We start from the raw sequence: 16198 nt of genomic DNA on the forward strand, positions 1-16198 counted from the left end.
TAGAAAGGACCTCTATATCCCTGAAAGACAGCGGAGACCAGGACAACTAGAGCCCCAGAGACCCCTTGTAGAGACCTTGTCTCAGAGGACCACCAGGACAAGACCACAGGAAACAGATGATTCTTCTGCACAATCTGACTTTGCTGCAGCCTGGAATTGAACGACTGGTTCCGTCTGGTCAGAGGAGAACTGGCCCCCCAACTGAGCCTGGTTTCTCCCAAGGTTTTTTTCTCCATTCTGTCACCGATGGAGTTTCGGTTCCTTGCCGCTGTCGCCTCTGGCTTGCTTAGTTGGGGTCACTTCATCTACAACGATATCATTGACTTGATTGCAAATGATTGCATAGACACTATTTAAACTGAACAGAGATGATATCACTGAATTCAATGATGAACTGCCTTTAACTCTCATTTTGCATTATTGACACACTGTTTTCCAAATGTTGTTCAGTTGTTTTGACAAAATCTTTTTGTTTTTTTTTAAAGCACTATAAAAATAAAGGTTACTTGACTTGACTATAGGTCATGTGTCTGGGAATGTTTCTAATAAAAATGAAAATAAACAAATAATGCTTAATAATAATTAGTCAATATGCTGTTGTGGTTGCTGTGTGTCACATGACAACCCCCACCCCACTTGTGCCCCCTCAAAAATAATGAGTGCATGACACCCCTGTGTTAGACCGAGTTTTAAAATTTACAGTAAAACTCATTCATGTCTTCAGCAAGTTGTTGATTCTCCACAGTGCTGAGTGATGTTGTCTTGTAGTTTGTGATGTCTTTCAGGCCTTTCCACACTGAAGCAGAGTAATTGGCTGAAAATTGTTTTTCAAGCTTTTCAGATTATTTCTCATAGCCGCTCTGATCTCCTTATTCAGTGTGTTTCTGGCCTCATTGTACCAGATTCTGTAGGCCTCCTCTTTGGCCTCTTTTGGCCTGATTTTTGAGGTGAACCGTGTCTTGTTGATAGTTAAATAAATTCTCATCAATATAAGACTTAGTTTGATGTACTCCTATATCTATACTGTGTTACAGAGTGTTTTTATTTAACTAGGTCCTCTCCTTCGTTGGAACCAAACTATGATAATTAGGTAACACTTTACAATAAGGTGTAATTTCTTAACATTAGTTAATGTATTAACTAACATGAATACATTTATTACAGTATGTATCAATCTTTGTTAATGTTAGTTTCAAAAAAAAAGTTAATAAGTTAATAAAAACCCAGTTGTTCATTGTTAGTTCAGTGTATAAACTACAGTTAACAAACAACTTTTAATTTTAATAATGCATTAGTAAATGTTTAAGGTAGCACTTTATTTTACAGTCCTGATCCTAATGTACATACTATGTACTTATTATAGTAATTACAATAACTATGTAATAACTAGGTACTAACCCTGAACCTAACCCTAAACCTAACCCTACCCCATGTAGTTACCTTGTGTTACCAGAACTTTCTTAGATAAATACACTGTAACTACACTATAAGTACGTTAGTACACATACTGTAAAATAAAGTGCAACCATGTTTAAATTAATATTAACTAAGATTAATAAAAGTTGTATAAGTATTGTTCATTCTTAGTTCATGTTAACTAAAGTAGTTAACTAATGTTAACTAATGACCCTTTTTGAAAAGTGCTACCAATAATTAAAACCTTTAATGATAATGAGATGATAATGGTAATTATAACCTTTGAAGACAACCAATTTACATAAACGTAACTTAATTTAGATTTTAGTAATATGTTTCCCTGTGCAGTTCATATAAGCATATTTATAAGATATGCATGCAAATCTTTAATACAACATCTTCAATATTACATGAACCAAAAATATTCATTTTACTAAATCAAAATGTATCCATATCCCAATCCCAAATAATAATCCCATACAAGGAATAAAATATGAAGCTTACATATTGACTGCATAGATGTGTGACATGGTATTGGGTAATGCGATATATCACAGTAATTAATCCAGTTGCAACTGTTATTTAATGAGCTAACGAAGATGAATAACTTCTGTAGCAAATGTAACTATTCCTCAATGTGAAAGTTAATGCATTGCCTCAGGTTAACTAATGAGGTGTTATTGTGAAGTGATACCTATGTGTCTTTATAGCTCCTTTGCACTTTAATCTGTGTAAAACTTTTAACTTTATATATTTTTCTGTATTCCTTTATTGTATTTAAGTTATTTTTGTTCTAAGAAAAAATATATTAAACCTGTTATACTTATTATGACCACTTATTTCAACAAAATTTCAATACTGTGATAATACCGTATACCGTGATAAAAGCATTTGCAATTAATCGCATCAGGAAAATATGATACCGACATATCCCTATGTGTGATATCAACCAATAAATGGTTGTCAATCTCACAAATACTACAAATCAATCAACCTTGCAAATTAACCTTTTCATCCCCTCATTAAAGAGAAATATATACATTTTTCAATTAAAGTTTAAGTTCTGCGATCAATATATCATAAATTCATAAACTGAATAGGCACCAAAAGATGAACAAATACAGTTTATCTTCTTGCAGAAATCTATGATCCTGTGTTGTATTCTTCTTTGTTAATATGCAGTTTTGAAAGGCAGGAGGAGAACAACATAAGGATCTTTTGTATCTCCCACACGTCTGGTATCCTAAAAAGCAAAAAAAAAAAAACTGTTTTCAAATGTAATATGACTTAATACAATCAAAACATTACTTTACATATTTAGATATAAGAACTACAGTTAATCACACCATGCACAATGGCAAAGCCCTTACTGAGATATATATATACACACACACACACACAATATGTACATATGAGCAACTGACAGGTTTGAAGCCTGAAAAACAACCAAAGAGAAGAGCTGTAGGTTCAGTTATTTCACCAATCAACATAAAATCCATTGACAAAATAAGAGCCATTTACAGATTAACATGATTAACAAAATTACACATGCTATGTGTTCATAAAATAAATTGCATTCAAGACATTTTAAGACTTTTACTTTTTAATCCAAATTAAAATACTAAAAGCAACTTCTTCCATCAACAATCGAACACCTTTTCAGTCCCTCACCTTGTTTCTTCTGATGTACCCAGCGACACCAATGACAATCAACAAGACCACAGCCCCAAGAACACCCACCATGATGATGATGGACACAGACTCTCCTGTTTGATCAGAGAAAACAGCAGATTACTCACAAAAGACAGATAATGTTACTAACCAGTGACAATCTCTAGCAGTGTGTGTGATTGTGATATTTAATGTACATTGTAGTGACAGCATGTTTACAATGTGCAACCATAAAAAACAATACAGGCCTAAACATACTGGGTTTGTTCTCTATTGTTTTGTGATTGTTTCCATTTTAATTTATTTTTCTATAAACTTCCTTGTTAATAAATCACTGTTCTTTAGGGTTTATTTTTGGTGAGTCGAGACCTAATACAGTTCACAGTAATCTTAGGAGAGTCTACATGTGTGGTTCACTCATTTAATTTCTCTTACCTGGTTAGTCCTGATCTCTTTTTCTGTCAGGATCTTTCTGATGGCTCTTCCCTGATGCTCCACCACACAGATGAACTCGTTCTTCTTCCACTCTTCAGGTGTAACTCTGAGTTCGCTTGACTTCTGAAAGGTCCCGTCCTCATTAGGAAGAAGTTCACCAACCTCCACATCCTCATGATGCTCCTGGTCATTCTTCATCCAGGAGATTGTTACATCTTTGGGGTAAAAACCTGTAGCATGACACACGACTGAAGACGAGGAAGACTTCTGCAGCAGAGACACCTGAGGAGAGACTGAAGAGAGAGAGAGATTTCAGATGTCTTCCTAATCAAGACCTTTATAAACCCACAGCACACTGTCTGTGAAGACTGGTCTTCAGTTAGTTCACTGTATAATGTCAGGTAGAGGTTGAAGTGTGCTGGAACAGATGCTGGAAACATCTGGTTTCTACTAAGGCACTCTGCAGGAGGAGCTGATGTCCTTTCTATCTAACCTTTTTTTCTAAACTTTCGATACGGCTAATAATAACTCAATAAAAAATATATATAAAAAATCTCAAACAGAGCTCCTTGTCATCCTAGCCAGTTTAATTTAGCAAACAAACCCATTTTGACAGTCTTGACAGCACAGTAATGTCCTCTAGTTCAGACAGGACCCTGACAGTAAATACTACAGACTTCATTATGAGTCTCTGCTGACGTGGATCTGTTCTCTTTAACCTCAGGAAGATCAGATTCATCTGAGTATGTTACACAGATCTTATCCAGGCTTTAGTCAAATCAGATCTGATCTGCTGCTAGTCTTTCTGCAGTCCAGAGAGAGACAGATAACTTTGTCATCTAGTCAATAAATACACAAGCAATCTATAACTATTGTGTTTATGAAATGATAACCTGGGGTTAAGTGTCCCTTGAGGGTATAGTAATGATAGTTCATGACTTGCAGGGCTCACAGTTACCAGTTGATGTGGTTTCAACAAACTCATTAATTTAAGAAAATCTTTAGTAATAAGAGCCTAACAGTTATAACTGGACACTGAGCTTTAGCCACTAAAACACATCAGACCTGCATCAGTTTATACTTTTCTATCCAGTTCATCAATTTAACAGGTTCATATTAAATGATCTGTATTGCTTTAATCAAAATAATCTCTGAAAGAAAAAACACAACAGCATTTTGAACAAGTCACACAACAATTTTTACAATGATTTCTAGTGTACGAGACAATTTAACAAAACCTGCATTGCTATATTTTCACTGCTGGATCGGTTCTGATGTACCTGTTTTCTTCAGGCTGCTCTTTCCATACTCCAGATACTTCTTCAACCACTCGATGCACACGGTGCTGAAGTACTGTTTTCTACCCTCAAGACTACCTCCGTCCTTGTTCCAATCTATCTGCAGTCATGATTCCTTGCATCACTGGAGTAATATATCTCATCTCCTTCAGATCCAGAGACAGAAAGTCCTCTCCATCATAACCTTCTTGACGAAACCCATTTGTTTCTCCAGTCTGATCATCAAACTCACAGCCGTACATCACCTGGACTGTGTGCACACCTGAAGAACAGAGACAATGAATACAGTCAGAATAAAACCAGCAGTCAGTCAGAAACATGTTTGACCCAGAATCAAATAAATCTAACAGAACACATTAGTTTAATTTATTTGGCCTCCATTAAAATAAAATAATGAATTAATATTTGAGTTGTGAGTTTACAGACTCAATTTCTGATGATAAGAGAACAAGAAGAGGTGCTGAGAAAGAAAAGTCAATAAACAGACAAGATTTCTATTGTGACGTTTATTGTAGCGTTTACACAAATAACTGTACTGTAGTGCAGTGTTAATGATGAGTCTGATTTAATCACTCACTGTGATGGAATAGATGACTTATTAAACTGTGAAAAAAAAAACACTGTGACTAAACCACTGAACCACAATAGATGGACGGACAAACAGAAGGAGAGCAAAACGACACACAGACAGTCAATATCAGAGCAGTGACATCACTGAGTGTTCATCACAAACAATCACTGATCATCACTAAAGAAAACACTTTTACACTAAAGTGCTTTTAAAAGCTCAAAGTTTTAACACCTAAAAACTTAACTTTGTTTTATTTTCAGTAAAATCAATTTAATACATTTTTGTTCAATAATATTTTGTATTGTATTGTATTGAATTTCATAGTTATAATTAATATTTATGCAATAATCATGATACATTTTTTTCCATCGAAAAAACATTTCTAATATTTTCATCTAATCTAAACTGTCTCTCTTCACATATTTCACTTCTCTGTTTCTGAAGCAGAAGCAGTTAATTTATCACAAAAGAAGAATGAGATTAAAAATATTATCAAGACAAACTTTGTTTCTTGAGAATCAGTTTAAAAAGTGTGAAGTCTGAAGTAGTTTTAAATTTGAATCGCTTTTAAAAGCTTGAAGTTTGAACACCTGAAATGTAACTTTTATTTTTCAGTATGATCAATGTAATACATTTTTGTTCCATAATATTATTTATTTTATATTTTGGGAAAATGTTATGGTACTAATTGATATTTATGCATTATGATCATTAAATAACCCCCCCCCCCCCAATAGTTTAATCTAAAGCATCTCTGCTCACACATTTTTATTTAAAGTAAAATCAATGTAATTTTTTTTGTTCATTATAATTATTTTTTTGTATTTTGAGAGAATTTCATGGTACTAATTAATATTTATGCTATAATTATGATCAATTAAAAAAATTTTCTTAATATTTTCATCTCATCTGAAGCATTTCTAGCCACAGATTTTTATTTTCAGTAAAATCAATGTAGTGCTTTCGTTCAATAATATTTTTTCTTTTGTTAGTCTTGTGTTGTTATATTAGCTGCCTCAGCCTCCTACACTGTCATCCAATTTGTGCTTTTTTTTTATTTTGCCCTCTGTCTTCGACCAATGCCATCTGACAGTGTCAAGGGAGTTTTAAATTATTTTTGGCCAGTCTTTTTAGCTTTAATAAAGGTTATTTGTATGGAAACTCTCAGCTCTTGTCTTATTTCAAGTGTACCACACCTGTGTGTCTTCATTAAGGATGTTTTCTTTGTGATTTCAGGGTGTGTGGCATAGTCACTACAATTTAGCCACTTACTAGAAAGAAAAATAACAGTAATAGCCTCTAAATTAATTAATTAATAATGATATATTTTATTTTTTAATTAAATAATATTTGAACTAACTATAAATTATTTTGATTTATTAAAATAAATTATACATTTTATTTTATTTTATATATAATTGTATTTTATTAATATAAAATTTCTTAAATAATTTTGTTAAATTTTGCTATAAAACTTTGCTCTAATTTCTGCTCAGAAGAACAAGAGATTAAGAACAGTAAATTCCTGGTGATTAAATTATCTGCAAATAAACCAAGCTTTATCACAGAAATACATAGATACAGAACTGTAATAAAATCAAAAGTCCTTGGGTTTCTCTATTAAAGCAACCAGAGGTAACATAATTAGGTTTTGCTTACCTGCCGTTTGATTGAAGCGAAGCATGGCCACCTGGATATTGTTCATATAAGCTTGCTCTGTGCCCTTAATGTTCTCAGTCCCACTGTCCCAGTATTGCTGGTCCAAATTATCAGCCATCCACTTCTGTTTGGGGACCGTTCTCTGTGACGTACTGTCATACATACTGATGACTTCACCATTCAGCATTCCCACATCTACAAACCTTGGAAAGTTTGGGATTCCTGTGGTAGCTGTGTAGACATATTCCAGGGAATGGGTCGCTGTAAACAAAATGTAGTGTTACAGTACATCTTAAAGACAGTAGACTGGTTAAAATTGCTTCTAATATAGTAAAGCTATCACACTCTAGACATCAGCACATTTTGTTCCATGAAAATGTATAAGCACTCACTGTAAAAAATTATTTAGCAGTTTAGTTGTTTCAATGAATTTTTTTATGTTGACACAACTTGCAGTTACTGAATTTGTTCATTCAACTAAAAATTTTAAGTTTTCAGTGTCTCCACTAGTTTGAAAGTTGACTGAACTAGGTTATTTGTCCTCATAACTTAAAAAAATTTGTTGACTCAATTCAATAGCAATATCACGTTCACAACATCACTTATCGCGAGATCTCGTCATTCTCCTGAATGCTGTTGAAGACAGAAGAAGGTCGTCAGCCATTCTAGTCAGTTTCTCCTCAAAGTTTGGACATTTGACTAAAATACAACTTTGGTAAGTAAAATATTCGTATTCACTGGCTTAATGTGTAAAATTACCTTTGTTGTCTCAGAAGAGTAAGTATGGTTTAAAGAGTCGTATATTCTGTATGCAACTTAAGTTACTATATGTAAATGTTCCTTCCGCGGCACTCTGAAGCCTCAAAATACAGGTGGTTCCACAGTATTCTCCTTATAAATATCAAAACAGATATTCTCCCATGCGGGACAACGGAGCTGAACTTATGTGGAGAACGATAAAAATACAGTTTGTATGTATTATTTGAGCCCAGGGCTGCGTTAGAGACCGTTCAAAAAGAGCGCGAGAGCTCATCGGATCACTGTATGGATTAAGAACGGCGGGAATAAAAAAAAAAGGAACTGCTCTAAACCTGACAGCGTAAGACATCTGTCAGAATATACATCGATGAAACATTAGGGGAAAAGAAGAAGATTACTACTCGAACGGTGTTTTTTCTGCATGTTATAAGGGAAACGAATGAGCAGCATAGATGAGCACCTCCCTCAGAGTTCTTCTGGAGCGCGTAACATTTGATATCGCTGACATAAGCTTAGTTCTGATGATTTTTTTTACAGTCTACGGTTCAGATGAAGTTCTGAAGGTAGCGTTACAAACTCTTCTTTCAGTTTTCTGAAGTAACGTTAGTCATTCAAGTGCCTCACTAGAACCTAGAACCCAGTGTAATGCTGCGTGAATATCTGTTTTTATACAGTCTATGGTGAATATACGGTCATAAGTAAATTGCATACGTTCAAATCTATATATTTTAGAATAAAAGTAATAATAGCATATATCTTGTATAAATAGAGATACAATAACGATCGACACAAATGTGTTAAATTTCCTTTTATTGTGTTATAATTCTGTGTTTTGTCATTTAAAAGCATCATCTGGATGGTATAGTTTGTCTTTGGCATTTAATACAAACTTGTCAATAAATTTGACTTTCTCTGTAAATATTTATTTATATATGTATGTTTATTATTTTACAGTGTTTTAACATGTTTTTGTATTTTTCATGTTTGTGATATTTTGGAATGACTGAAGATTCAGCGCAGAATTCAATAATCCTGTGGATGGACCACAGCGAGTCCTTTTGCAGTTATCCATCAAAATGATATGCAGACATAATGGAAATGGCATTTACACAGTAGAGCTTGGACGAAGTTGTAAGTAAATTTATTTATTTATAAATGCACATTTATTGGAGTCTATATGCTTTATGATTGTAAGGCCCTGTTTAGTGCATCCCTTTGTTTTTATTAAAGCACACAGGCTCTGTGCAGGAATTCATCAAGGACATGACTGCTGGGATTACGCTTCTGGATGACCAATCTGAGCACCATCAGTCTGCAGTGATGTGATCCAGGTAATAGAAGAAGAAATCTGGGTGATCTGGGGTTGTAACATGTTGTGGGGTTGTGTACTGTGTTAGACTATCTGGGACTGGGACTAACAGAAATAAACTAATTCAGGTTTAAAACAACTTGAGGTTTAGTAAATGACAATTTTCTTTCTTTTTCTTTTTTGGGTGAACCCTTTACGAAAATGAAGATATTTGCATTGGAAAACAGCTTCAAATTTTAGAGAACATAATTTGACATTATTTTCCCTTCAGTTTTATTCCGTGAATAAAGTGTTGAATTGATCTTCATAAAACCACCAGAAACCCTGTTTATGGACATAGCCATTCTTTATTATTTTGCTGAATACTGTTTTGAATCCTGAAAAATGTTCAGTGGTAGCATATTGGCCATTAGCAATTTTGCTTAAAGGATTATTTCACCAAAAAATTAAAATTATTCCATGTTTTACTCATTCTCAAGGCACCCTATTTGTATATGATTTTCTTCTTTCAGACGAATCTGATCTGAGTTAAATTAAAAATTGTCCTGGCTCTTTAAAGTTATTTAATGGCAGTAGACAGATGTTTTTTCCATTTTCGGAATGGCTCTCACGAAAGTGAGAGAAAAGTGTTTAAATATGTTTTGAATAACATTTTAAATATGTATATTTTTTTACAAAAACACATGAATTCGCTACAGGAAGACCTTATTCACCTCTCAGAGCCATGTGAGGTACTTTTTATTATGAATTGATGCACATTATTTGACTACTTTTGGACTGTTGAAAAAACACCCACCTATTGCCATAAATATTTTTTTTATATAATCCGTCTGGATTTGTCTCAAAGTCGAAAGTCATACACTCTTACGATGCCATGAGGGTGAATAAAACATACATGGGTTAACCAACCCTTTAAGAGTCATGCTTTACTCTGAACAAGCAGTGCAATAGACTATTAGTTAAAAGGAATACCTATTTACAACAATATATTTTCTGATCATTGTATAAATTGTGTGACAGATTAGACACTTAGAATTGGATTAAAAAAAAAACCTGAATATGTTGTATTGGTTTGTCACATTTTATGTCATTCAGAAATCATGTAGAATACCCCCATCCCCCCCCCCCCCCATTTTTAGCATAGTTGGTTCTGGGGGTGTATTTTACACTTATCTTCCCATGGGATTTTAAACTCTTTGTGTTCAGCAGAACAAAGAAATGTGTACAGGCTTTTAACAGTTTAATACAGGAAGTTATTTTGAATGTTTCTAAACGAAACCGTTAAGGAGCACCATTTACAGTTGACTTTCATTTTTGGTTACATTTTTCTAAATATCTTACACTTGAAGGTGAATTACAATTTGCATTTATTGGTAGCTGTGCTTTTAACAGAACACACAACTTTAATAGTGTATGTACATATGTGTGTTCGTTTATAAATTTATTAAGTAATGTAATATTTTTTTTCTTTTCCCAGCCATCCAGTGACATTAAGGATGTTGAGAAAGAAATTGAAGAGGGCATTCTGATTGTAACTGAGGAACAGCAATGTGATGTGCTTCCCAAGGAATAACCAACATTGGTCTCATTTGGACATCCTGTCATCACTGACATCTCCCATGTCCCCAAGGCATTTGGACTCTTAATGGGTCTGTATGCAGTGAACATCCACTACCTCCAGCGCATTAAATACACCATTGAGGCTCTTCAGAAACTTGTGAAGATCAGCTGCTCCCACCATGTGCTCGCTCCAGCGACAGGAACTGTAGGTGTGGGGGAGTGAATATCTAGCGCTCTCTCCACCCTCAACACCACAAATAAGGTGTCCTTGAGCAAGGCACAACTTCTCCCCGGGTACTGCAGCATAAATGGATGCCCACTGCTCTGGGTGTGTGTTCACGGTGTGTGTTCACTGCTGTGTGTGTGTGTGCACTTCGGATGGGTTAAATGAAGAGCACAAATGTATGTCATGTCACTTTCACTTTTCAGTGTTCATGATGTGTCCATCGGCTCCACCGCACTCTTTCTTAAAAAGTAGTGTTTTTTTTTTTTTTTTTTTTTTTTTTTTTAGGAAATTTAGGTTCTTTTGTGCCTTTCACTACATTTTGGAATGTACATTAAAGTTTACATGTCATGACTTGGAATATGCATGTTCTCATGTAAACAAATCTTTTTTCACCTCTCATTTTCTTAAACAGTATGTACACATTTTCAGTATGTAGCATTATGATGGGGGACGAGTTTGGAAACTTTCAAGATCCTTCTGATGTTAACACTTCTGTCTGGTCATGTTGTGCTGTGAAATGCAACTATTTGTTTCTCAATCCCATGCCAATGTTATTTATTATACATCACACTTTCAAGTGTCGGTTCAGATCTTTAGACGTGTTTGTATTTAGCATTTTTTGTTTTGTTTATTAATTATCAGTTGATGTGTTGACTGCAAATTGCTTGTTCAATTTAAATGTGAATGAAAGTGTTGTCTCTATCATTAAATAAATTACATAAAAAAGTGTTTTGTCATCTTTATTTAAACATTTAAGGCAGTGGGTTAACATTTGTTTATGATTATTGATCGAAGTAAAAAAAAAAAATCCCTGTTGAGACAACATGATTTAGTTGACTGGACTAGAAAATAATAGTCAAGTCAACTTAAAGAAATTTGTTACCTGGACTAACTCCACTCTAATTTGAAGTTGTTTCAACAAGAAAGTTTTTGTCAAGATAAAAAATTTTTAGGCAGCGGGGTAACAAAATATTTTTAGTTGACTCAACAAATTCTTTTTTACAGTGTACATCTTTTTCCTAAAAGATTTACTCAAGTAAGAGTATAAAGTACCCATCTTTAAATATACTCCGAAAAGTATTAGTAACCCCAAAAATTAATCAAGTAAATGTAACGAAGTAAATGTAACTCGTTACTACCCACCTCTGATTATAAACATTTATTTTCCTGCTTAACTCTCTTAGTGGTGGTCTCTTTAATGCACAAAAGGTTATGGATGAAATGTATCTATACTCTTTAAAGAGTGTAGAAACTTTAAAATGCTCTAACTTTCGATTTGTTTCAGCAGTTTGATTTGTTTCAGTTGTAATAGTTTTAAGGGTAAAACTTACTTTCATGTTGATGCTTCATGTGATCGCACTTTGTGGACAGACACAAAGTTGCACTAAAAGAAACTTCTCAAAGAGAAAAACTGTAACTTAATTTCTTAATTTTTATTTATTCATATTGTGATGACAGCTAACAAAGAGATGTCTTCACCTAAAACATACACAGTCCAACAAACAAATTGTGAAATGCCATCCGAAATCTTGATAACATGCCTAAATCAAGTGGTGTAAGAAGAAAAAATTCATGAAAAAAATTCAAAAAAGTAATGTACAAAACATTGTGATTTTTAGATGTGGCCTATCCTTGGAATAAAATCTGTTGGCATGCAAAAAATCCTCACAAATGTTTTAGCACAGCTATATATACACAGTATGAGATCTGTATATTGTTTCACTTGCATAGAAAATTAAATACCAGTTATCAGGGTCACAAGAACATTATGATAATAGTTGACACATTCTTAGCTTGTCCATCTCTTTCATGTTGAAAATCAAAGATTATTGTGGGTTAAATCTATTAGCAAATCATTTGAAAATGACATGATACCCACAAAATAGACAAAGTGTTTTGTGTTGTAGGAAATAAAATTTACACCAAGTGTTAAACGTCAGGTAAATAATTTAAAACAAAGGCTTCTCAAATGAGAAAAGTTCAGTCATACATTTAAAACTGTTTTCTGAAGTAAAAATTATGTGTTTGTCACAAACACATCCAAAGAGTTTTCTACTCGTGTGAGATAAGCACTTGGGTGTATTAATGATCTAAAGAAACAATGCTGGTAATCAGGCTATTTTAAATAAACTAAAGACAATAGACAGTGTGCCTTGCTTTAGTGACAAACAATGTTCAACAATTTTTTTATTGAGGTTTAAAATTAAAACGATATTTTTTATTTTACAGTACACATACTACCTACAGGCTGGATTAAAACAGAAACAGTTTTTAAATAACAACAAAAAGTAAAAACAACATTGTGATTTTGCTTATACTTCAAATTGAGTATACTCAGATTTGTGTGTGTGTGTGTGTGTGAGAGAGAGAGAGAGAGAGAGAGAGAGAGAGTCCGAGGAATCAGCCAAGGTGAAGATTCATTGTCTAAGGCAGGGCTTATTTAAAAATGTATTTGTCTTGTCATATCATGTTATGTACTTTGATTTCTTTTAAACAATATTGTTCAGCACAATGGACAACCATTGTTGTTTTATTGTGCTATAAAAGGAACTGAACTGAACTAAAGCATGATTCTGTGCACATCTATATGAGCTGGATGTTGCACCCAGAGGATACTCGCACCCATTGTCAGTTATGCCTCATAAATCCAGGCAAAAATCCATCAAAAGTCTGTCCATCAAAATCCATCTGTTTGATTGTTTGATTTACACCCCCCAGTCATGTCAATCAGGGGATGACAGGACCCCGGTGACATGAAAGTCAAGGTGACAGAAAGGTCATATAGACATAAATCAGGTCATAAATCATACATATTTTACATATGACAACCTGTCAATCAGCGCTGACGTGTCATAAATCAGTTCATAAATCATCAATCTGATGATAATACTACTCACATGAAAACATATATTCTTAAGTACAGCATGCAAACACAAGTGTTCAACAACAATATACATTAATGAATTAAGAAAACAATAATGTGGAACAGAAATTCAAAATGTATTACTGAAGACAAAAATGACATAAATCGCAAAATTTGGTTTAAACAAAATGGCACATCAAGTTAATATTAAAAAAACAAATGTACATATTTACTGTCAGTCTCAGTTTTATTTCAAGTCAGTCTGTAATATACTGCTGTTGCCCACACCACCAGAGTAAGCGTCTCTGTAATAATCAAGGAACATACCATGGGTGCAGCAGGTGCAATGATATTCAATTTAACTAAAAATTGTACAGTTTATCCTGCAAGAATTTGTCTGTTTATTTCAGAGATATTGAACCGTGTAATATGTCAATGATGAAAACCAATGTTACACACTGGGAGTTTTAACTGCCCATATGAAGTAAATAATTGTCCACTGAAGACTTGTAGTGTGTTATTCAGGTTAAAATGAACATATTCCACCGTGTTCTGTAACTGAGTCTTTTAAAAGCTATTGAACTGGATAATAGAAGAATCAAATGCAACACACTGGCAGTGTCAGTTGACCATATAGAGCAAATAATAGTACAATGAAAAGCTGTAGTGTGTTATTTAATGCATAATGAATATTTTGCCATGTAAATTAGTGTCTTCTTTCAAAACTTATTTAACTGGATGGTGTGTCATTAAAGAACCCCATAGAATACAGAGATTGTATAAATTCAACATCTGGAGTAAATCATCCTACATTAAAGGCTTAATGTATCACCAATTCCCCCAATACTGCGGCGAAAAATAGTGGAGCAATATCAGAAAGGAGTTTCTCAGAGAAAAAGTGCTAAGACTTTGAAGTTATCATCATCTTCAGTGCATAATATCATCCAAAGATTCAGAGAATCTGGAACAATCTCTGTGCGTAAGGGTGAAGGCCAGAAAATCATACTGGATGCCCGGGATCTTCGGGCCCTTAGACGGCACTGCATCACATACAGGAATGATACTGTAATGGAAATCACAACATGGGCTCAGGAACACTTCCAGAAAACATTGTCAGTGAACACAATCCACTGTGCCATTCGCCGTTGCCGGCTAAAACTCTAGGTCAAAAATTAAGACATATCTAAACATGATCCAGAAGTGCAGGCGTTTTCTCTGGGCCAAGGCTCATTTAAAATGGACTGTGGCAAAGTGGAAAACTGTTCTTTTTGGAAAACTGGGACTCCATGTCATCCGGACAAAAAAATGACAAGGACAACCCAAGTTGTTATCAGCGCTCAGTTCAGAAGCCTGCATCTCTGATGGTTTGAGGTTGCATGAGTGTGTGTGGCATGGGCAGCTTACACATCTGGAAAGATGAGCACCATCAAAGCTGAAAGATATATCCAAGTTCTAGAACAACATATGCTCCCTTCCAGACATCGTCTATTTCAGGGAAGACCTTGTATTTTACAACATGACAATGCCAGACCACATACTGCATCAATTACAACATCAGGGCTGCTTAGAAGAAGGATCTGGGTACTGAAATGGCCAGTCTGCAGGCCAGATCTTTCACCCATAGAAAACGTAGTGCCACCCTTTGTAGCAACAACAGCAATCAAGCATTTGAAATGAGTCTTTCACATTGCTGTGGAGAAATTTTGGCCCACTATTTTAATTCAGCCACATTGGAGGGTTATTGAGCATGAATGGACAGTTTAAGGTCATGCCGAAGCATCTCAATCAGATTTAAGTCTTGACTTTGTCTTGGCCACTCCAAAACCTTAATATTGTTTTTCTTGAGTCATTCAGAGGTGGACTTGCTGGTGTGTTTGGGATCATAGTCCTGATGCATAACCCAAGTGTGTTTGAGCCTGAGGTCACAAACTGATGGCCGTACATTCTCCTTCATGATTTTCTGATAGAGCACAGAAACTTTTCTTCCATCAATTCTGACAAGTTGTCCAAGTCCTGAAGCTGCAAAACAGCCCTAGACCATCACACTACCACCACCATGTTTAACTGTTGCTATGATGTTCTTTTTATTAAATGCTGTGTTGGTTTTATGCCAGATGTAACGGGACACACACCTTCCAAAAAGTTCAGCTTTTGTCTCATCAGTCCTCAAAATATTTGCCCAAAAGACTTGAGGATAATCAAGATATTTTTTTGTCAAATGTGAGATGAGCCTTTGTGTTCTTTTTGATCAGCAGTGGCTTTTGCCTTGGAACTCATGGATACTGTTTTTACCCAGTCTCTTTTCTTATTGTTGAATCATGAACACTGACCTTAATTGAGCCCATACGGGTTCGGGTCTATATTTTAAACAATCAGCCGGGTCCGGGTTGGGTCTGAATCTATTATTTCGGGTCCCGGGTCTGTTTAATAT

The 16198-nt window shown here is 34.6% G+C and overlaps 3 protein-coding genes, 1 long non-coding RNA gene and 1 pseudogene across 5 annotated transcripts in view; 4 read left to right on the forward strand and 1 right to left on the reverse strand.

The window, feature by feature from the left end:
• Positions 1–16198, forward strand: part of LOC127979732 (antigen peptide transporter 2-like) — a 412715-nt gene that overhangs the window by 199191 nt on the left and 197326 nt on the right. The window lies entirely within an intron of this gene.
• The window catches only part of LOC127979734 (patr class I histocompatibility antigen, alpha chain E), a 268175-nt gene that overhangs the window by 173893 nt on the left and 78084 nt on the right, over positions 1–16198 (forward strand). The gene's annotated exons all lie outside the window — the stretch shown is intronic.
• LOC127979735 (HLA class I histocompatibility antigen, A alpha chain) overlaps positions 1–16198 on the forward strand; it is a 340316-nt gene that overhangs the window by 169229 nt on the left and 154889 nt on the right. The window lies entirely within an intron of this gene.
• Positions 1779–7333, reverse strand: LOC127979738 (class I histocompatibility antigen, F10 alpha chain-like; annotated as a pseudogene).
• Positions 7445–11175, forward strand: LOC127979743 (uncharacterized). Its single transcript, XR_008158856.1, has 3 exons — positions 7445–7765; positions 8819–9140; positions 10596–11175. It is a non-coding gene; the product is annotated as an uncharacterized LOC127979743 (long non-coding RNA).

Source organism: Carassius gibelio, chromosome B19 (genome assembly GCF_023724105.1).
Source record: "Carassius gibelio isolate Cgi1373 ecotype wild population from Czech Republic chromosome B19, carGib1.2-hapl.c, whole genome shotgun sequence".
Lineage (NCBI taxonomy): Eukaryota > Metazoa > Chordata > Actinopteri > Cypriniformes > Cyprinidae > Carassius > Carassius gibelio.